The 24,275-nt window shown below is 37.6% G+C and overlaps 1 long non-coding RNA gene across 1 annotated transcript; it reads right to left on the minus strand.

Annotated features, from left to right (window-relative positions):
* Nucleotides 1-13,244: 13,244 nt before the first annotated feature.
* LOC135071558 (uncharacterized) lies at nt 13,245-15,189 on the minus strand. Its single transcript, XR_010257286.1, has 3 exons — nt 15,003-15,189; nt 14,598-14,825; nt 13,245-13,838 (listed from the first exon to the last, which is right to left on the minus strand). It is a non-coding gene; the product is annotated as an uncharacterized LOC135071558 (long non-coding RNA).
* Nucleotides 15,190-24,275: the final 9,086 nt, after the last annotated feature.

Raw genomic sequence — 24,275 nt, forward strand, 5'->3', positions numbered from 1 at the left:
ATAAGCTACAGAAAATCTTATTTTCCCTGAATTTCTTGAGACCGACACTAAAAAATGGTCTCATTTCAATGAACAAAGGCCGTACATTAAATAAAGTGTCACCTTACGACAAAGGACGTCCCCGAGCGAGTATTGCCTGTCAACCTATTCCCCCGGTCAAGCGGACGCGTCGTGCGTCACGTCACGCGTCATACGTCATGCGTCATGTGTCACGCGGGCCGCGTCATTACTCACTGACGCCCCCCTCTTGTTGGCAATAATTCACGGGGCCGGGATGAGGGCTGAAGGAAAGTTTGCTGAAGGTTTTGTACAGTCGGCCAAGTACAAATTAAATTGGTATTCGAAATGTGAGAGTATGGATTTAGGCCTGCAAATAACTTAAGAAAATACATTTATTAGGCTTTTAAAAAGCACTTTTACACATTAACGAAGAAAATACATTTGTTAATGTTAATGTGTAAAAGTGCTTTTTAAAAGCCTACATACTCGTATTTGCAAAAATAAATGAGTTTCATGACAGTTTTAATGCTGCGTGGATGTTGACGACTACCACGCAGAGCAAAGGTCATAAGCATGAATCAACTAAGTAATTCTACTAAGAGCTACATGGTTAAGTAATTAATAAAACTCGTCTGGTCACACTGGCACCAAACGTTTCATTTTAAGAGTCGAAAAGTAGCAATATTTTCTGCGCCCGACTGTACAATTTTCTTTCCCTTATTTTATAAGGGCTTGATCGCTTTATTATCATTATCGCAAATGTGCTCAATTTCAGATGTTCCTTGACTAATATGTAAGACTTTAGCAAGGTTTTATAGAAATATTATCTGAATTATTTGACCCAATACCAAACGAAGAAGAGCTCGAAAAGGCATGGAACCTTTTATAAGATCAATGAGTATAATAATATTAAATAAAATAGCAGGCGACGAGGACGTTGCGAAGGACGACGGCGGCAAATGAATCGTTTGTAGAAACATTCTGAACGAAGTGACTTTTTATTGATATCACTTGTTATCCATAGTCCAATAACTTCTATGGAATAAAATGGGTCTTGTGTTATTACTTCGTATTACTTCCGGGTAAATTAGGTTTTAGTCAAATGACGTCCACTGCTGGACAAAGGTCTCCCCAAGGATTTCCATACCGAGAAGTACCTGGATGCGGGCAGGACAGTACCGGTCGTTATGGAAACCTACATTTCGTTCATTCGTTCGATTCAGCCGAATGACGTCCACTGATGGACAAAGGCATTCCTAAAGATTTCCACAAAGACTGGTCCTGCGCCGCCCACATCCAGGCACCTCCCGCGACCTTTACCAAATCGTCAGTCCACCTAGTGGGAGGCCTGCCTACACTATGTCTTCCGGCGCCTACATTTATACTTGTAGAAAAATCATGAACTCTTTTCATTTAAATACTCATTTACTAAAGTAGTAAAATAGCACGTAGCTATAAATAGTAGCCAACCTTTTCCATGAGAACTTTCTCAGATCTTTCCTCTTTCCAATTCAATATTGAACTGGTTAAAGTTAAGTATATTGAATTAACTTTGAAACCGGCCAATTCCAAGTTTCATTTGGCCGTGTGAAATAAGAAGGTGTAAGTTAACTCGCATAGTTTAGTTACGAGCTGGTGCGGGTACTGCATTGCATACAAAACTAGCTTTCCCGGGGTTGCCAACATTTTAAGTTTTTCACATATTAACTTGAAAACTGGTGCATTGTTAAAGTAAACTGCAAGAAAATGTAGTGGTTTATAAAAACAAGTTAGAGCACGACGATTTCGTAATTAAAACTCAAAAATATTACTTTGTCTAAGGAGGCTAGTGGCAAACTTTATGGAGCCGTTATTACGGGACTATTCCCACTTCTCGTTCCCACCGCTGCAACTTCTGTGTAGCCAGGATCTACAGCTTGACTTCCAATAAAAACCCAACCAGTGAAGGTCAAGTTTGCCCCAGGAGAAAATTAAACTGTCATAGGAGTCGTTATTAGCGTGAGCCATGATCCAATCGGACTGATGACAAAGGGACTGAATGTCAAAGGGAGTCTGCTACCTATGTCTTGGCTAACTCCATAATAGGTAGTTTTGTCATGTGCTCGATCATTCATCATCACGGTACTATATTACATCTACTCTTAGTAATGTGAAGTTTTTTTTAAATAAAAGGGATGCAAGTGATTACAACTACACTCAGCGGCACGGAATTTGGCCCAAGCCTAAACAACCAGATATGAGGCCAAATAGGTGTTGTATACCTAAGTTTCGTGTGACATGTTAACAGAACATTTGTTTTTGTTAATTTAAGAGGCTAGATTAATAAAAAAATGCGTCTGTTTAACTTTTTTGACTCTAGAAACGCATTTCGTTGTTGGAGCGTAAAGAGTACGGGTAAGTATAAATTCGGGTGCGTGACAGATTATATAAGTTTATATGACATAAATTCATTTCAATAACGTTCATATTGTATAATAAACGTATGTTATAATAACACTTGATATAATTTTTTAACATATAATGTTTACTTCATTATAAATCATTTCTAATAATGTTATTTCAGATACCAATCACTACGCATAAAGACATTTGATATAAACCTTACTTAATCTAAGACTCATTTGATGTAATTTTGTTTAATATAAATAATATTTCACATAACCATTACTTGTAATAAATATTATTTGTTATAACTACTATTTGGTATAATCTTTAATTGATATAATTTCTGATAGATATAACTTTTAGTATGTTCTTCTTTAGCTTGACTTAAAAATGACTTTAGTGACAAAAACGAATCGCCGTAAAACCGACTCCACGTAGTCTTGTCTGCCCTACCCCTAGAGTGTAATTTAGAAGCGCGTAGGCACGGAGGGGCGAGGCGGCCCGCGGGCTGAGGAGCAGGTAGCTGGAAGCGAGGCGCCGCGGCTGAGGCTGGCCGGCTTCGCCGGCCAGCAAGCCGAAGACGCGGTGTCGAGCGAAAGCCATCTGCGACGATTAGCACGCGAGGGACCGCCAGAGCCCCGCAGTGCCGGAGCCGTGACAGAAGTCTCAAGTTTTAAGTCAAATTTGCATGCTGCATGCCTGCTTGCTTGCTTGCTTGCCTGATTGCTTGCTTACTTGCCTGCCTGCTTGCTTGCTTGCCTGCCTGCTTGCTTGCTTGCTTGCCTGCTTGCTAGCTTCTTGCTAGCTTGCTAGCTTGCTTGCATGCTAGCTTGCTTGCTCGCTTGCTTGCTTGCTCGTTTGCTAGCTTGCTTGTTTGCTTGCTTGCTTGCTGCATGCAATGCTTATTATAACAATTGAACTTTATATAAAATTATTATTGTTATATGATTTAAGTTTTATAGGAAAAGAATTTTATCTCATTTGATTGTTCGACATTTTATTTTTATATGATTTGAATGTTATTTGTTTTAAATAGTATACATTGTAAGTTTTATAGAAAATGTTCATTATATCAAACCATTTTATATCAGTTAATAGTTATTTGTCTTAAAATTATTCGTTTTAAAATTATATTATTAGTTTATTATAGTAAATAATTATTATATTAAATGATTTTATATAATTTGATGTTATATCCTCTAAGTATTATATGATATGTAGTTATATCATACATTACACACCCTTTAAATTCGATATTAAATGTTGTAAGGGTTTGGCGTTTTGTTTTTTGTTTCTAAATTAATCTTAGGGTTATTCTCGTTTCCATAATTTGAGAATAATGTCCATTACTTCAGCTCAAGTTGCTCAAATAGTGTTGCTTAGAAGTCAAGGGTGTATGCAGCGGGAGATGGCTGAAACTTTGAATTTATAGCGTACAAACTTAGGATACACGTTAAAAAGGCATGACCAGATCGCCTTTTACACAAGAAGACCAAGAGGTGGGGAATTAAGGAGTAAATCAGCTCGCGATGACCCGATAATCGTGCTTGCAATATCAAGAAATCGGGTTCTCACTACGTTTGAGATACGCCAGCGTTTACAAACAGCAAGCCCAATGAATGTTAGTGAGCACACAATAAGAAGAAGGATGGAGGATCATAACCTGCATACTCGAAGACCAGCTCGAGGACCAGAACTTCTCCGATACCTCCGCGAAGTGCGACTTACGTTTTCTAGAGAACATGCAAATTGGGCGCAAGGCTAATGGAGTAAAGTTCTATGGATCGATGATTTCAGAGTCACCTTAAGAGCTCCAGACGGCCGTGGAAGTGTATAGAGAAGGTGCGGAGAAGAGTTTCTACGCAAACAGACAGTTTTCATAAAGAGTTTACTCCATTAGTCTAACGTACAATTTGCATGTTCTCTAGAAAACGTAAGTCGCACTTCGCGAAGGTATCGGAGAAGTTCTGGTCCTCGAGCTGGTATTCGAGTATGCAGGTTATGATCCTCCATCCTTCTTCTTATTGTGTACTCACTGACATTCACTAGGCTTGTTGTTTGTAAACGCTGGCGTATCTCAAACGTAGTGAGAACCCGATTTCTTGATATTGCAAGCACAATAATCGGGTCATCGCGCGCTGATTTACACCTTAATTCCCCACTTCTTGGTCTTCTTGTGTAAAAGGCGGTATGGTCATGCCTTTTTAACGTGTATCTTAAGTTTGTACGCCATAAATTGAAAGTTTCAGCCATCTCCCGCTGTATACGCCCTTGACTTCTAAGCAGCACTATTTGAGCAACTTGAGCTGAAGTAATGGACATTATTCTCAAATTATGGAAACGAGAATAACCTAAGATTAATTTAAAAACAAAAAACAAAACGCCAAACATTTACAACATTTAATATCGAATTTAAACTTACCCGTACTCTTTACGCTACAACAACGAAATGAGTTTCTAGAGTCAAAAAAGTTAAACAGACGCATTTTTTTATTAATCTAGCCTCTTAAATTAACAAAAACAAATGTTCTGTTAACATGTCACACGAAACTTAGGTATACAACACCTATTTGGCCTCATATCTGGTTGTTTAGGCTTGGGCCAAATTCCGTGCCGCTGAGTGTATTAACTAAGATTTTGTATTTTGTGAAACTGACATGATCAAGTTATTAGATCAGGTTTAGAGTGCTCTTATTTCGTTCGTTCGTTTCAGCCGAAAAACGTGCACTGCTGGACAAAGGCATCTCCCAAAGCTCTTATTTTACCTCAAAGAAACTTTGAAAATATTAGTCACCGACAGCATTGCACCCCTGCACCAGTTAGTGCAGTCAACTCCACAATTCGCGCTGGACGTGGATAGAGCGCCTGCATTAGTCTAATGTTCAGCACTTTAGATCGAAAATAGCGTGACACCGAGCCGAGTTAACGCACTCACTTTGTATAGCGGACGGTGACATATTGACAGGCGATTATTACCACTATTGAGTTGTTAAAGGAGTTACACGCTGGAACGCTTCGACTATTTATTCCACATAGTGCAGGATTTGTTGTCAGCCTGTAATTAAGGCGTTTATGGGAGATATTAATTTCCTTGAAACTGGAGACACTTTCATTATGTTTTATTAGAAACTGTACATTGAAGTTATGTCAAACATTAAATATTTTATTGGACATGTTGTTGCAGTCAGTTAATTATGCAGTTCAGTTAAGATGGCGGTCTTAATGTCTCTGAGGTGGTGGTGCTATAAGATGCCGTGTTACATTAACTGTTTAACATTGTGTAAGTTAAGTATAGTGATGGCTGGTTCATATGCCTAATGCCTGTTAAGTTTCGGAATAAGGCACTATAATATAACGTGCTATATGTATGTTACCATCATACATATAACCGTGTCCTTTGCTATGCGATTATTCCCTTTCTCTTAAAAAATAATTATTCTCACAGGTACTTTGTAATTGAATATTTTATATGTATTTTCATTTAATTGACTACTTTGAGTATACTGTGAGATTATCCTTTTTGCAAAATTGTAGAATTCCAATCCACTAATCTTAACTAACCTGATTGATTGATATTACAATCAAAATCATATGTTGAATTAACTATAATATCATCACTACTATCACAAGGCAATAATATCATTACTGTGACAATGTAGCAAATTAGCGAACTAATTGCCGTATGATATATCAAAACATTCCATTATTCCGAAGCTAAATACTTGACACAACACAACCCACATAAAAAGCACCATAACAGCTTCTTGACATACCCACAATAAAGTAATTGAATACCCATGATTGCGTATTATTGCCCAATGAATGATAATGTCGGTATATTTCCCGATTTTCCTTCTACAACAAATCACAATAACGTAATTCGGTGCTTTCGGACATATTCCGATGTTTGATTGATTAAAATCGCGATCCGATCGGATTGAGTATAAATAAATTACTCCCAATTGTTATGATACATATTTTCATTGGGGATTATTTGGGCTTTATCAACTCATTTTTGAGAGGCACAACTGATATTGCTATTGGTTTTTCATTACGTACCTATTAAAAATTTATTGTTGGAATTAAATTACAATGAATGGGTTGGGAAACGATATTGACGAGATTAAAGGACTTATAATGCTATAAACTCTATCACCGCTTAATTTTTTTACATTTTAGAACAAAGTAAAGATATCCGATCGTTAGCAAAATAGATGTTTTTCGTACATGGACAAGCCAATCTACCTCCAAATAGTTAATTGCTTTACGTAAACTTCTGCTCGGGAAAACCAAAACAACTGCCTATCTCGCTCTTGCAGTAGTTTCAACTTTGAAAGTTTTTAAGAGGTCCTGATTTGACCAGTCTCAGTTAATCCGAGCTGAAAACGTTAGGTAACGATCTTGTTGTGATCTTATGTAAGACCTAATTCAAATTCCAATACATGTTACCCAACAAGGTGTTTCCTTATGCCTGTGTTTTATTGTATTCTATTACTTCTCAACTTACCGTGGAACATAAATTGAAAATCCAATCTAACCTGAACGCCTTCAGCGGTTGCAACGTCAAGGCACAGAGATTTGTCTTTGCAGTACGGTTTGCTGTCCATAACACGCTTTGGAATAAAATTGTGGTAACAAAACAAGTTAGAATAAACCTTGCTTGGTTGGAATAAGGTGGATTCTTCCGTGAGGTAGTGGAAGAAGGTTTGATATGAAAATATTGCTGTAAAGAGGCAGCAGGTGTGAGATAGGTGAGGGGAAATGAGCCGGAGTGCGTGACGGAGGTGCGGAAGGACTAATACACGTTCGGAGGTACAATGTGCTTTGTGTGCCGTGTCTTGTTCGCTAAATGAAGGTCCTCCCAGAGTTAAGTCTGCTATGAAAGGAGCCAGCGCTAAATAAGATAAGAAAGGGTTTGAGTGATACCTCCGAATACCTCCGAACATGACAGAGGTACGGAAAGATTAATATGGAGGGACTTTCCCGTTTGGTTGGCGCCGACGTGTTCGAAATAAACATGGCGTAAACAAGAAACTACGAGTATATGGCAGGAGGCGTACCCAAATCCCATGGAAGAATAGTTACAATTCTTTGGCTTTGTGATTCTTTGTTAGTAGGACATGTTTGTTATTTGTATGTGAAATGTAAGGCCATTGACACTGCGGCCATATTGTTATTTAAGGTTTTTTTTTAGATTTAATTCCGCTTATTAATTTCGTTTGTTCGTTTCAGCCGAAAGAAGTCCACTGCTGGACAAAGGCCTCCCCCAAAGATTTCCACAAAGACCGGTCCTGCGCCATAAGAAGGCTCAAGGTCACCCAAAGTGCCATGGAGCGTGCTATGCTCGGAGTTTCCATGCGTGATCGAATCAGAAATGAAGAGTTCCATAGGAGAAAGAAAGTGACTGACATATCCCCCAGAATCGCTAAAATCAAGTTTATTAATTATGCTGCGAATTACTATACGTTTTTTTCTCAATAGTACCTAAATATTTAATCGGTGTAGAATTAGTAGGTACTCGTAGGTATTAATCTGAGATAATCTAGAGCTAAAACGAACTCCTATAACTGAGTTAATATTTATCAACTCTTTTCAAAACTTAGCGAAAAATTAAAAAGAAAAGAAAAGAAATACTGTCACGAAGGAAGCCGTTAATTAGGCAACTTTGGAAACTTTATTTTTCTAAGAGCTGAGATATTTTTCAAGTTCTTTTTGTTCCGGACGTTTGAACTAAATTCTCTTTTAAAATATTAGGCAGATACCTATCGCAAATTACGCGTTTTGTTTAGGTCATTTCCCCCCCGACATCTGAGGTGAACGGACGTGTCTATGTGTATTTTGTAAAAATTAAAATTAAAAACTGTAATCAAAATAAACGAAGAAATATTAGGAGCGCATCTCTGTGGAGGAGTTATCCCGAGCGCCCGCCCGTCACACAACATAAACACTGCGTAAGTGCGCCATTCATATTTAACTCAACTCGCCTAAGGACCAAGATACAGTGGACGGAAAGCAGTTTTGTACGAAATCGTCGCGACCGCCCAGTTTTAGCTGAGCTCCCACGTCCAAGCTTGCAACTAACTCCTATAAAGTTATAACCGCCTGGTACTTTTGAACATAGTTTCGTGTGGACTAAATCATGCCGCTGCGCCACTCTCCCCCCGCTTCGTCAGCCTCCCCGAAACACGGCCAAGCCACCGCGCCCGCGCAGCCGCGCGAGAAGGCGCGCAAGGATATTGCGGACCTGCGAGAGAAGGCGCGCAAGGATATTGCGGAGCCGCAACCTAATACACAACACAGTTCATTGGAAGTCGACCAACAGTGTCTATCTGACGACTCTCTTAGCTCGAAATCAAATGTGTCGCATCGCCCAAAAAGAAAAAGGACCAATACAATAGAACTTTTTATGACTGAAATGAGAGAAATGTTTAGTGATTTTAAAAGTCAACAAGATACCAGGATGGAAAAAATGTACTCAGTTATGGAAGAAATCAAAACCCAGAATTCGGAAATAAGATCGTCCATTGAATTTCTATCTACAAAATATGATGCGCTTGTTGAACGGGTTAACGAGCTGAAGGAAGAGAATTTGCACCAGCAGAACTACATTCAAACACTTGAAAATAAATTGGAAAACTTTGAGAGAAGTACGCGTGCAACATGCCTAGAAATAAAAAATATCCCTGTTATCAAAACCGAGACTAAATCGTCTCTTGTCGAAACTGTAACTAAGATCGGTACAACATTAAATCTAAACATACAGCCCAGTGAAATTAAGGACGTTTTCCGTATTAATACTAGAAATCCAGAGAACAAAACCATAATTGTTGAGTTAGTAAGCGTTTTGACCAAGAATACTGTACTCAAGGCGTACAAAACCTATAATAGAGGACCTCAAAAACTTACCACGGAAACTATGAAAATAAGTGGACCATCCAAACCAATCTTCATTACGGAGAACCTAACTGCCAAAATGAAACGCTTATTCTATCTTGCTCGTGTTTTTGCAAATAGCAATGACTACAAGTACTGCTGGTCTACAAGTGGAAGGATTTATTTAAGAGAAAGAGATGGATCTCCCTTCTATACGATAAAGGATGAAAGTGATTTAGACAAATTAGTCAAAGATAAATGACTAGATATAACAGGTTTCTACAACATATTGTATTTTTCTGTTCTCTGTGACTTATCTGTTTGTTTCCTATGGCTTGTTTTTGGAATTACATATATAATACAAAGTGTAATCATGAATAGTATCGAAATAAACACACCAACATGTTCAATTTTGGACACTTCCACAAACACTAAATTCGAAAGAACACTTGTACCTTTCACTAATACCACATCTACACTGATCTCGTTAGCAACATTACAGGTTAAGGTTTTACCCTTAATATTAATCTACATAATCGCCACACCTATTTTTGCAAATCACCCAAATAACTTGGCTACTGTGACGGAATACGTAATATGTAAATATGTTTTGTGTTCCTGTTCTTGTTTATTTTGTAATTCTTTCTCCAAATTTTATGGATGATCACTTATATGTAACCTCTGAGATTGATAGTGTCTCCTTAAGTAGGTCATATTTGTGCTTACCCGAAGAAACATCAGATTTTCTTACCAATCCGAATCACTACCTGAAAGTCTTTCATGTCAACATAAGAAGCATAGGAAACTCTATTAACTTTGATAACCTGCTCATTCTCTTAGAACGAATCAAATTTGACCTGGATATTATCGTGCTATCAGAGTGTTGGTTAAGCAAGTGCTCCTTTTTGCCTAATTTACCGGGTTACATAACCCATAATACCAAGCACAACAACCAAAATGATGGGGTCGTGGTTTACATAAAAGCTAACTTACAAGCAAAAGTTGTTGAACCAAATATTATAGCGGATGCTAATTGTCTGACCATAGAACTTTCAAATAATGTTGTCATCGTCGCTATCTATCGTTCGCCATCATACAGAAATATTGAAAAGTTTACAAACACACTAGATTCTTTATTGATAACTTTGCGTCCCTTTAAAACCATAGCTATTATTGGCGACATAAATATAAATATTTCTCCGAATTGCGTCGATCAGAACACAAATTCGTACCTAAATCTACTGTGGGCTAATTCAAATGCATTTGTCGAGAGTAGAAATCGTCTGTCAAATAATTTTCTAGTAATCAATTTTGAACTGATTGTCAAGGTAATACAGTTGAAAATTGAATATCAAAGCCAGACTACGCCTAATGTCAGATCAGCCGATGGTAGATGCCAAATTTCCAATATCGCGTACGAAGACGGAGAACTTTGTCAATATAGTGGTACATAAGGGTCATAATTAGTGGATGCCGACGATTTTCGCGCTGTCATCTCAACGACTGCCCACCCTTGTCGTTAGAGCAGTCGACTGGATAGAAAGCATGGAATTAACATGGTGATTGATAAACTAGGTGCAAATAAGCATAGGTATTTTATAACCACAGAATGCTTTTTGCTTAAATTTGAAAATAAAGGATATTGTTCTGCGTCCATACATCGTTCGCCCCAAGACCCCCAAGCAATGAAATAATCTGGGGGCACGGCAGTGCCCCCACCAAGTCGAGCAAAAAAGCGGCACGGCCGTACCATCCTTTTCTCGAAGCAATTCAGGCCATTTTCGACCGCCTGTAACTTCGTTGTGGATAAAACTAGAAGGCTGAATTTTCATTAGCTATGCAGGCATTGTAAAGACACGGTATATTTCAAATTTCATTCAATTTGAACCAGTAGTTTAAGAATTATAACAGGTCAAAGTTTTTTAATTTTGTCACTCACTGACTGACTCACCGATCATCAAAATTCTAAGGCACTTCTAGCAGACCTAGAAGCTTCAAATTTGGAATATAAGTAGTGTTTGGTGTATGAATCAAGGAAAAACTAAAATATTTGGGGGCACGGTAGTGCAATCGCCAAGTCGAGTAAAATTTTTCAATTTCGGTCCAGTTTTCTCGATACATAACTGCTGTCTACAAAATACAAAAAGAAATGAGATCCCATCAAAAACAATACTTGTCAAAAAAACCAAGTCTCGCAACTCAGTTGTTCTACGGTAAAAAGTTGTGAGATCCATGTAATACCAAGTCCAGGCCAGGAAATCTTTAACGTTTTACATAAATTATTGACTTGGCCATCGCACTAAATAATTTAATTTACACGTGTTTTCATGCGATGGCCAAGTCAATATATTTATGTAAAACGTTAAAGATTTCCTGGCCTGGACTTGGTATTACATGGATCTCACAACTTTTTACCGTAGAACAACTGAGTTGCGAGACTTGGTTTTTTTGACAAGTATTGTTTTTGATGGGATGATTTTTATATGTGAAATTACTTAACGATTGTCACCTTATACTCCACTAGCTTTTCGCTCGCGGCTTCGCGCGCGTGGCCTACATTAGGTACCTACATATTTTACGGAACCCTATTATTATCCAAAATAAAATTTAGCCTGTTACTCGTGGATAATGTAGCTTTCGAATGGTGAAAGAATTTAATAAAAACGGTCCAATAGTTTTTGAGTCTATTCATTACAACCAAACAAACAAAGTTTTCCTCTTTATAATATTAGTGTAGATACTTAAAGCACGGATAAGCGGGAGATTCGTTACAATAGGAAAAATGCTTCAGATTTTGAGGTTATTAGCATAACAGAAGTACATTTCCATTTTCTATCTTCTATAGGTACTTATAATAAATCTGTAGAGAGGTCAACTCTGTACATGAAATATATTTTCAAAATAACTATCAGGGGGTGATACTGATGCCAAAAATGCAATCAGTAAAATTTTTGTCTGTCTGTCTGTCTGTATGTTCCTTATAGAAACAAAAACTACTCGACGGATTTTAACGAAACTTGGTACAATTATTCTTCATACTCCTGGGCAGGTTATAGTATACTTAGGAATTCCCACGGGAACAGGAATTAGCGGGAAAATCCTTTTGTATGAAAAATCTAAACCGCTTAAGTTAGACGCTTTAAATTTCGCACGTAGGTACTTTAGTAAACTAATTCCCACGGGAACTGGAATTCGTGGGAAAATCCCTTTGTATGAAAAATCTAAACCGCTTTAGTTAGACGCTTGAAATTTGACATGTAGGTATCTTAATAAACTTAAAGCTTAGTTACAACAGGATATTGCAAAATTCCCACGTGAACGGGAAAAAACATTTGAACGAAAAAATCTAAACCGCGTAAGATAGATGAAGGGGGTAAAACGGGATCCACGCGTACGAAGTCGCGGGCGGCCGCTAGTTGCTAATAAAACTATTTATTGTCAAGAATTATATGTATAATAATGCGAATTCCCGTTCCCGTGGGAATTAGTTTACTAAAGTACCTACGTGCGAAATTTAAAGCGTCTAACTTAAGCGGTTTAGATTTTTCATACAAAAGGATTTTCCCGCTAATTCCTGTTCCCGTGAGAATTCCTAAGTATACTATAACCTGCCCAGGAGTATGAAGAATAATTGTACCAAGTTTCGTTAAAATCCGTCGAGTAGTTTTTGTTTCTATAAGGAACATACAGACGGACAGACAGACAGACAAAAATTTTACTGATTGCATTTTTGGCATCAGTATCACCCCCTGATAGTTATTTTGAAAATTATATTTCATGTACAGAATTGACCTCTCTACAGATTTATTATAAGTAGGTATAGATATGTAGGAGAGACGTCTTAATTACACTTTAAATCGTAGATCGATAAAGAACCCCTTTGTCAAACCGTATGAATAGCAGCAAATAGAACTTTGCGTATTGGAAAAATAGGAATGCCTACGGAAAAGCCAAACATTTTTTAAAAAGAAGTTAATATATTTTACTTACATTTAAATCCAAAAATATCTTTATTCCGACCCAAGGGTAAGTAGGCAGTTATGTAGGTATAAATGAAAATACGTATGTAGGTAGTTACTTATTATTTATTAATGGTCATGTTCTACATTTTCTATTAAATATGGGCCCAATACATCAATGATGTCGCCATCACAACAAAGTACCATAAATGGTTTAACGAGATTCCGATATTTGTATAGGGAATAAGTTTTTTTTTTGGTATGCATAATTGCTACTTTTTTGCACATAAATGTATGTATGTACCATCCATGATGACAATAGCCTTTCTTTGTGGTAAATCGTTTCCTGGCTTCCCGAAAAGAGACTGGAACATAAAGGTTTCTTTGGGCTACTTCCTCTCTACTAATATGTTGTAACCCTAAATGTGCTGGTACGAAATGTTCCTCCATCATACTGCGTGCTTTCATTACATATTTTGTAAGAGTACTCCTTGAAATGCCAAGTAATGTAGCTATTCTGTCATCTGAATCACCGGTCCTCAGCTTCATTAAATAAGCACCAACTGTAGTAATTCGTGCTCTCTGATAGTATCTATGGCAAAGAAGATCTGAAGGACGAATCTGAAAATAAAATAAAACATCAGATTCACAGTTCAACAATAAGAAGAGCAATATTTATATAGGATTAACGACTTTTGTGTGTAACGGAATAGTAAGATGAGTGATGAAAGATAATTTATGATTTGAACGCTGAATGATGAGGAATGATTGGTCTATGGAGGAAACGAAAGGGATGAATGAGGAACGAGGATTGAGAGTGAGAATAGTGGTAGTTTAAAAGAGTAGTCTGTTGTTATGCAGGAAGTATAAATAAAACTTTACTGAGTTTATTTGGCTCAGGGAATTTTTAACTGGCTTTATAATAGTAAAAATTATGTTTAATATTATGTAAGTAATAATATTGCAATATTTTAATAATATAAGTCTATTTGTATTATACAGGGTGGAAACGATAAGTGATCTATAACACTTTTAATATTGTGTGGCTGGCATACATTTAGTATGGAGGCTGAAAACATTGAATTTTCGGATAGATCCAGTTAATTCTGTAACTATTTACTGATACCGTTAGAAAGAGCTCGTGAAGCACTTTCAGGATGAGTAACCAGTTTTTCGATATCTTGTGTAGTTTAGAAATAATCGAGTGAGATCACTTATCGTTTCCACCCTGTATAACCTGTATGGATGAGAGTAGTGGCAGATTGAAAGCAATGGAAGGAGTTGAAGGATGGGAAGGCTGATTCGGAAAAAACCTTTTTTATTATTATAATAAACCGGCATAATTATTTTTATGTATTATAAAACTGGCAGGGCTCTTACCTCTCTGGGTTGAATCCAATTTCGAACAATGTTTAATATATCTTGATTATTCTCTGTATCCAAACAATGACTTCAAGTTCGCAATAATGAACAACCACATCCAACACAAACTTGTTGGTGACCTACCGGGGCACCGGTTGGCATATCTGGAGAGTCTTGTGAAGTAGGTGTGGTATCTCTTTGCAATAATGAGTGACAAGCCCCACAGATGTAGTCATTTGCAGTAACCTGTTTAAAAATAATAATAATTAGAAATAAGTTTAAAAAAATTATCAGTTTTTTAATGTCCCGCACTTAAATTATTTTATTTTAGTATTAATTTACAGAAACCAATAACTTTACAAGAATTAGACTGATTGTATAGCCAATAACATTTTATTAAATAAGGACTTTAGCGTGCATTACCTCTAATGGAGTTAGTCGTTCCACAATTATGTTCCTGATGTTAATATGATGTTGAGTGTTAGTTCTCAGGGACATGAGCTGATGTGAACGTGTTCTAGGCTCTAGTGTTCTACTGCAAAGCACACATTTTCTGCTAAGATTTGAAGTAGATGCATTTGTGTTGTATCTTGGGCTTGGGTCCAACATGTTGTGTATATAAGATCATGAGCTGTAACCTGTAAAAATAAATAGATTCATTGCATGTGGTTGGGCCTATGTCCAACTTTCTTATCTTCCGTTTCTTCGGTGGCTCCAACTCTCAAAATTATCTAGCTGCATGAGATGGTTTCCCACTAATCTGTTTATCGGATTCGGGGCCAGCACCTTCGCAGGAGCCAACCTTCGCGGAAAACCTCTATAGAAATTAAGAAGAAAAACTCTATGTTGTCTTGGAACGTCTGTCAACGAAGGCAATGTGAAAAATCCGCTGAATATTTGCTGAAGATATTGAAATAATCAAAACCGCAAGAAATATCGACGGGTCGACCCTCGAAGCCTGGTCTCCGTCTCCTGATCCGCAGGTTGGTGGTTTCCGTTTTATGCAGCTGTATTTTTGAGTTGTTTGGAGTCACCAGCCGACCCCCGCATCATCTTTCTTCCCCGCAATTTTTTATTCCTGGTGTGGCTATTTACACGCCACACCATTTGTTGGTCCTTTCGAACCTGGATATTCCAGCTTATTTTTTTTTTTCAAATATTTAACCCGCATAATTATTTATTTTCGTTTCAAATAACGTGACGTTCATACACCGCCGGCCATATTTTTTTGCAATTTGTTTATTTTCGCACTAATTTTTTCATAGTATTTTGCTGTTTTGTCATCATGGCAAATACGAAATTAAACTCGAAATTAAAATTATTGCTTTCCAAAAAAGAATCAATATTCGAAAGAATAAATACTTTATTCAATTCATCGAAGAATATTTCCAATTTTGATTCAAGATTGAATCAGAAGTTTTTAGAGGAATCAGAAAGCATTTCTGAATTACATGAAAAGTTTGAACACATACTGGATGAAATAAACGAAATTCAACTTGAAATTAACCCCAATTTTACCGTAACTTATAATTCGCTCAGCGCGTTTGAAGATTTATATTCAAGCGTTAAATACGCGCGCAATAAGTTGTTATTGAAATCGCCTTCTACTAATTCGCAAAATGGTTCCTTTCATATTAAACTGCCACCAATCGAACTGCCTTCGTTCGACGGCAAGGCTGAAAATTGGCCTATTTTCTACGAAATCTTCCGCACTAACGTACATTCTAATAAACAGCTGACGGATTCACAACGTGTGCAATATTTGATGAGTAAATTAACACACAGCGCCCTAAAAATGACCGCAGGTATCGTTCCTACCGGCGATACTTATAATATCTTGTGGGATAGTCTCGTCAAAAAGTACCAAGATAAGCGTAGTCTAGGTGTTCACTACGTCAATAACATCCTGGACATTAAAACATGTGTAGGTACCGCTGCGAGTCTTAATCCATTTGTTGAGAAGTTATCTTCATCTATTGCAGCTCTCAAACAATTAGATATTGAAAACTTAGCAGATTTTATTATTTTGCAATGTAGTTTGAGGAAAATTGATTCTCAAACGCTTCAGAGTTTCGAGATTTCTGTAGGTGATAAAGAAATACCTACGTGTGATCAGTTCATATATTTTATTCAAGACCGCGTTAAAATATTAGAGAGAACTCGCAATAATTGTAGTTCCAACACTACCGCTGCCTCTGAGCCCCGAAAAAATAATTATTATAATAATAATCGGGACGCGCCGCAAAATAATAACACTTATAAGTCTTTCGTTTCTAGTAACGATCCGCACCCGCGAACTCAAACGACCAGTCAGTGTATTCTATGCAAAGCTGACCATAGGTTGTATTCTTGTTCTCAATTTCGAGACAATTTTAACCCGCAAAAACGCTTCGAATTTATAAAATCTAAAGGCGGTTGCGTTAACTGTCTTAGTGTTTCTCATACTGCAAGTAAATGCAATTCACAACACACTTGCAATAACTGTGGCAAGCAACATCATTCGCTCCTTCATTTTGACGTGCCCGCACCGCGGAAATATTCGCCCGCTACCTCTGCCGCGTCACAAACAATGTCGGCCGTAAACACCGCGCCACAGTGCACAGAGAAGTGCAGTAGTACTACTCCAACTGAACGAAATATGAATGATGCTTCTATTACTCTCACTTCGGAGGTGAGACCGAGTTCTACCATATTATTATCCACCGCTCAAGTATTTGCATCGCACCGCGCTAGTAAAAATAAACAGATTGTACGCTGTTTGATAGACAATGGTTCACAAAATCATTTGATAACTTTAGATTGTTGTAATAAATTGAACTTGCCCGTTAATAAATTGCATGACTCTTACCTGCAAGGCGTTGGCAAGTCTTCGAGACCTGTTCATGGTTTTACTTATTTTGATATCGAATCTCGTACTGATCCGAATAATAAATATCATATTTACGCTCTTGTGATCGACTGCATCACAGATCGTCTTCCCGCGAAATATGTTGATATAACAGAGGATATGACTTACCTCAATAACTTACCGCTTGCTGATTTATCCTGGAACATTCCTAGTGAAATTGATGTGGTATTGGGTGTTCAATTATTCCCTTATATTTATTTGGGGAATAAGGTGGAATCAGGTTCACGCGCGCCTACTGCTATACTTACTAGTTTTGGCTATGTGCTTATGGGTGACGTACCGGCTCGCTCTAGTCAATTGCCGACGCACTCAACTGCATTTTTTACCGCACTTCCGCACACTGAAATAGAATCAAGTTTACATAAATTCTTTGAATTAGAAGAGGTTCCTTCTAAAAGCTTTCTTAGCCCAGATGAGGCAGAATGCGAAAATATTTTTACCTCCTCGGTGATTTACCAGGATAAACACTTTAGTGTCGACTTACCGTTCTGTAAAGACCCATCTGTATTAGGAGATTCCCGTTCCGTAGCTTATAGACGTTTTCAAATGCTTGAACGAAAGTTTGACAAAGTGGATGGCTTACGTCAAAACTATAATAAAACCATAAATGAATATATTCAACAAGGTTATTTAGCTGAAGCCCCCGAGGCAGACTCAGATGAGGGTTACTACATTCCGCACCACGCTGTATTTAAAGCTGGAAAGGACAGCGCTCGTGCCGTGTTGGACGCCAGCTGTAAAACTCAATCTGGTTTGTCACTTAACGATATTCTTTACGTTGGGCCGAACTTACAGTCTGACCTATTCTTACTGCTAATAGACTTCAGAATATTTCCTGTTGCAGTCACTGCTGATGTAAAACAAATGTTTCTTCGCGTAAGTGTGAATGAACACCATCGCAAATATTTGAAAATTCTCTTCCGTTTCGATCCTCAAGAATCTATACGCACTTATCAATTTAGTAGTCTACCCTTTGGACTCAAACCAAGTCCTTATATAGCTATGCGTACGATACGCAAGTTAGCGCACGACCATAGCGACCGCTTCCCTGATGCTGCTAAAGTAGTAAATACTCAATTTTTCATGGACGACTTTGTCTATTCGTTACCCGATGTACCGACCGCAATTAATTTATCCCGCGATTTAATTGATTTGTTCAAGTTAGGGTCCTTTGATCTTATCAAATGGACAAGTAATTCTCCCGCACTGCTTGAGGCTCTTCCAGACTCACACCGCTCACCTGTCAGTTTCTCTGATACAGGTAATAATAATTTTAAAATACTGGGATTGTCCTGGGAACCTGCTGATGACAATTTTTCCTTCACTACTGTCGCAGTCGACAGTAAATGTACAAAACGCAGTATTCTTTCTCTGGTTGCTCGCTTATTTGACGTTCTCGGCTTAGTTGCTCCCGTCGTCCTGTTTGCCAAGATTTTGGTTAAGGAACTTTGGTTAAGCAAGATAGACTGGGATGAAGTGCCTCCGGAATCCATTCAAAATCGTTTTGCTGCTTTCCTATTGGATTTGCCCGCTCTTTCGACCATGAGTATTCCGCGTCATATAGGTGTTAACTTGGATTGCGCAGTAAACACTGTTGCTTTCTGCGATGCTAGTCTCAATGGCTATGGTTCCTGTATCTATTTACACATAACTGACCCTGCAGGTAATATTGTTGTCAGGCTCCTATGTGCTAAATCTAAAGTCTCACCAAGTAAAATCCAAACGCTAGCACGCTTGGAACTCGTCGCTGCTTTACTTCTTTCGAAACTTGTGCGAGTAGTCCGAGAGAGAATATCCGAGCGCATTCCAATTGTAGGAATCTATGCTTTTTCTGACTCCACGATAGCACTTTCTTGGATACATTCGTCTCCTCATAGATGGTCTATTTTCGTTAGTAACAGAGTAGCCAAAATCCAAGAAAATTTACCGCCTCATTGTTTTCATCACGTGTCGGGCAAAGAGAACCCCAGTGATTGTATATCTAGAGGGATGTTACCTTCTCAGCTGATTTCTCATTCATTATGGTGGGATGGTCCAGTCTGGCTTCAAAGACCTGTCAATGAATGGCCTATCGATATATTTACTCCATTAGAGAGTGAAACTCTGCCAGAGTTTAAAGAAAAAAGCAATACGCTTATTGTTGCTGCTCCTTCTGAGCCTTCTTTAATTGAGGAAATATCGAACCACGTTAATTCCTGGAATAAGCTTCTAAACACGTTTTATTATATTCTGAAATTCACAAAAAGGTTGCCGAGTAATGAGCTCGTAGCCAATAGAAATGCGTCGGAGATTTTTATACTCAAAAGCATTCAGAGCGTTCATTTTAACAAAGAAATTGAATTGTTAAAAGCTGGTGAGTTGCCTTCGAAGCATCTCCGTGGCTTATCACTTTTCTTAGACCCTCACGGTGTAATTCGCATTGGAGGAAGACTGTCTAAATCAGACCTTCCCTATGAAGCCAAACATCCTGCGCTTCTACCCAAACGTGACCGCGTCGTTGAACTTCTTATCGATCATTATCATACCGCTAATTGTCATACTGGACCTGGATTGCTCATGTCTATTCTTCGTCAACGCTATTGGATATTAAATGCCAGATCTATTATACGCGCCCGCTGTAGACAATGTAATGTTTGTTTCCGCTTGAACCCGCAGCATCCATCTCCCAAAATGGCAGATTTACCCGCATTTCGCATTCAAGATGCTAAAGCTTTCGTACATACTGGTACTGATTTTGCAGGTCCTATTAGCTTCATTCCCACTAGACGAAGGGGACAACATTCTCAAAAGGCATACATATGTCTTTTTATTTGTCTAGTTACGAAAGCTATTCATATAGAATTAGTTTCTAATCTTAGCACAGATGCGTTCCTTTCCGCCTTTAAAAGATTTATATCTCGCCGCGGTCCAGTATCTGTTATGTATTCAGATAATGGCACCAATTTCGTCGGTGCTAAAGCCCAGCTCGACGAAATATATAACGTATTAAATAATACTGAATTTCAAGATGAGATTAAGCGAATGCTAATTGATCATCACATAGAGTGGAAAATGATCCCTCCCCGCGCCCCACACTTTGGTGGTATATGGGAATCGAATATAAAAAGTGTAAAAACGCATATGTACCGTGTTGTAGGTAAACAACTTTTTACTTATGAAGAACTTCTAACAGTTCTTGTGCAAATTGAATGCATTTTAAATTCTCGACCGCTTGTAGCGATATCAGCTGATCCACATCCGGACGTCTTGACACCAGCACATTTTTTAATGTCCACTCCTTTGCGTTACTTGCCTTCAACAGAACTGAAAGATGAAAAATTAACTTTAACCAACCGCAAGAAACTTTTAGACCAGCTTGTTTTATCATATTGGAATAAATGGCGCCTCGAATATTTGCACACGCTGCAAGTTCGTCAGAAATGGTGCACACCTGAACGTTCAATCGAACTAGGTACGGTTGTAATAATAGGCAATGATAATGTACCGCCTTTGCATTGGGTACTTGGTGTAATTACCGAAGTTTTTCCCGGTTCCGATGGTGTGGTCAGAGTCGCTTCTGTTAGAACCAGTACTGGTGTCTATAAGCGCCCAGTAACTAAATTATATCCGTTACCTACACAATAACAACTTATAACGCATGTATTTATTACATTAACTATTTAGTTATTGCCTTGTTTCAATTTAAAATTTTAATATTATTTCTTGAATATTATTCGCATTATTATTATGCATTAATTTAAATACTTTAAAGCTCTTCGATGTGAGGACTTTATACATTTTGTTTTCTTTAGGGAATTGATTCTTATACGGTTTCCTGGATGTATTTTGAAGTTTTTGTTCATACTTACTTAGCAAATTGCAATAATACGTCATGTTCCCCCTTTTCTTTCTTTTCTTATTATAATTTCTTTATTGAAGTCCTAATGAACTTCAAGGCGGGGAGCATGGTTGGGCCTATGTCCAACTTTCTTATCTTCCGTTTCTTCGGTGGCTCCAACTCTCAAAATTATCTAGCTGCATGAGATGGTTTCCCACTAATCTGTTTATCGGATTCGGGGCCAGCACCTTCGCAGGAGCCAACCTTCGCGGAAAACCTCTATAGAAATTAAGAAGAAAAACTCTATGTTGTCTTGGAACGTCTGTCAACGAAGGCAATGTGAAAAATCCGCTGAATATTTGCTGAAGATATTGAAATAATCAAAACCGCAAGAAATATCGACGGGTCGACCCTCGAAGCCTGGTCTCCGTCTCCTGATCCGCAGGTTGGTGGTTTCCGTTTTATGCAGCTGTATTTTTGAGTTGTTTGGAGTCACCAGCCGACCCCCGCATCATCTTTCTTCCCCGCAATTTTTTATTCCTGGTGTGGCTATTTACACGCCACACCAGCATGCCATGCCACACATACTCCTGTGCGTTGAATAAATTGAGCCGCAAACCATAAAAAAAATGATAATTCAATATTATGTGCTGTTAGTAGAATTTTGGGTCAGAGGGTAGGGTTAAACAGCTTTAGTAAATAAGCATTGTTGTTATAATAATTAATTATGACGTGTTACAAACTTAGTTACAAAAAATAATAATCTAGTAGTCTTAGTTCCAAAAAACAAAACAAAACAAGCTTTCATTGAGAGCAGGGAGATAGTGTCAAAGTAAATAATTCCTTAGATTTACACCAAAACCAGCTGGATTGTCAACATAATTGTTGTTTCGCTCATGCCTCCATTGCGCTGTACCATCGACTAGTTTCTTACAATCGAATCGGGCCTGGCTGTCCACACTGTCCAGGGTTGAACGGTTCAACTTGAACCACAGATAATAGCGGAACATTCATTTCAAGACAACCCGCCATGAGAATGGCAATTCAGAAGTTTGGCAAGGCTAGTACTTATTCATAAGATTGCAGAGCAAAATGTAGGTACTTACCGATCGAGGTGCTGCCCATTGTTGTGTATAATTAAGTTGCTCATTTTCTAACACCATAGAACCACCAGCCGAGCCTTGGCCGAGCCACACAAAAACAGTAAATCCCAGGCTGAGTATGTCGTTATTGCAATCAATCAGAGTCCGTTTGAATAGCCAAGTTTGTAGTTAATAAAGTTCCGAAAATAAAAGCTAAAACACAAACGAATCACAAAGAAGGATCAAGCAAGACAGCAACACAGCAAGAGCAGTGTTGTTCCTGACAAATTTAGGGTTGCCGTATTCTAATTCTAAAATTGCCGGATTTTTAAGGAAAACTAAGAAAATTGCCGTATTGTATAAAATGTTTATTTGAAAGGTTTAAATTTAAAAAAATACAAGTGATGTTTTATGTACTATGCGTATACTACTTTTAAACTTACTTATTTTATTCTTCACTTTTTAAGGTTTTGAATAATTTAGTCCAAGAACCTACCCGAATAAAAGTGAAGAATCTACCAAAATGAGGAAATAACGATTTTAGACATTAAAATCTAGGAGATAAGATTGCATTTTTGGCGTTTCTTTTCGTGGCGCTTCTACTTCATCTATGGTTTACAAGTTTTTGCGTTCCATTAGACGAAATATTTATTTTTTGTTTACTAAAACTCATGAAAAGCTCTACTTTACTCAATTGCCGTATATTTTGATACGGTAATCAAAGTGCTGCCGTATACCGTATTTATGGTGCCTAAGGTGCCTGAATGCCGTATATTACGGCAATTGCCGTATCAAGAACAACACTGAGCAAGAGTGAGTGAGAGAAAAAAGGTGATGCGAGTGAATGACAATTTGACTAACAAATAGGGATGTCCATTTAGAATAGACATAATCGATTAAATTGATCGTTTTTGAAAAATTTTATTTTTAAACATTGTGTTGCTATAAATATTTATTTTATTTATTTAATAGGACAACCAACAAGACATACACTGGAAGACAATCAATATTTACAACGTATTTAACTTAATCTAAGTGCTGCCTTAATTATAGGTTGCCACGGCATGCAATAGTGGACTTATACATAAACAGTGTCTACACTTAAAGAAAAAAGTAAATATGTAAATGTAGGTAAATAAATGTGATTAAATATACATAAAATGCAATAATCCACTGAAGCGCTGCGGGCGCGGCGGATCTGCGCCCGTCTAAAGGTCTAATGATTAGACTCTAGTCTAATCGATCATACCATTATTTACTTAAATCGAATTAAAAAAGCGCATCTCTGTCTCTGCTCTGTCAATATGTCGGTGACTTAGATTTCGTTTAAATACTTTTAAAATATTTTTTCGAACTGCAACTTGTCCGATAGGTTTGGACACTTGCAAGTAAATAAATAAAATATACATAAAATTATGGTACATACTAAGTCTTTGAAAATCTTAGGGCGATTTTTATCAATGTCCTTTGTCTGCTCGATTGCATTGATGGTAAGGAGCAATGGTATTATCTCTAATATCATTGGTAAGGAGGGACTGTTCTAAATACATATTATGATAGTTGAGATGGTTGAGAATATTTCCGGGTCGATCGCTTCCACCTTCGGCCTAGATAGTACCTACCTACCAGCGTTGCCAGTTTTTTTTTTCGCCAAGTCGGGACTTTGGTACTTTTTGAGTGAAAATAGCGGGATTCTTCCGTCAAAAGCGGGACATAGTAAAAAAAAGTATATAATCTAAGGTTTTCAAATATTTATCTTTTTATTTGACTTAAAATTACGTTTACGTGACAATAGATAGCAAAAGTAGCCATAGAAAATGTATTTTAACAAAAAAATAATATTTTAAATCAGATTTACTGTATCGTTAAATTCGTCTTTAGAATAAAAA

Source organism: Ostrinia nubilalis, chromosome 4 (assembly GCF_963855985.1).
Source record: "Ostrinia nubilalis chromosome 4, ilOstNubi1.1, whole genome shotgun sequence".
NCBI lineage: Eukaryota > Metazoa > Arthropoda > Insecta > Lepidoptera > Crambidae > Ostrinia > Ostrinia nubilalis.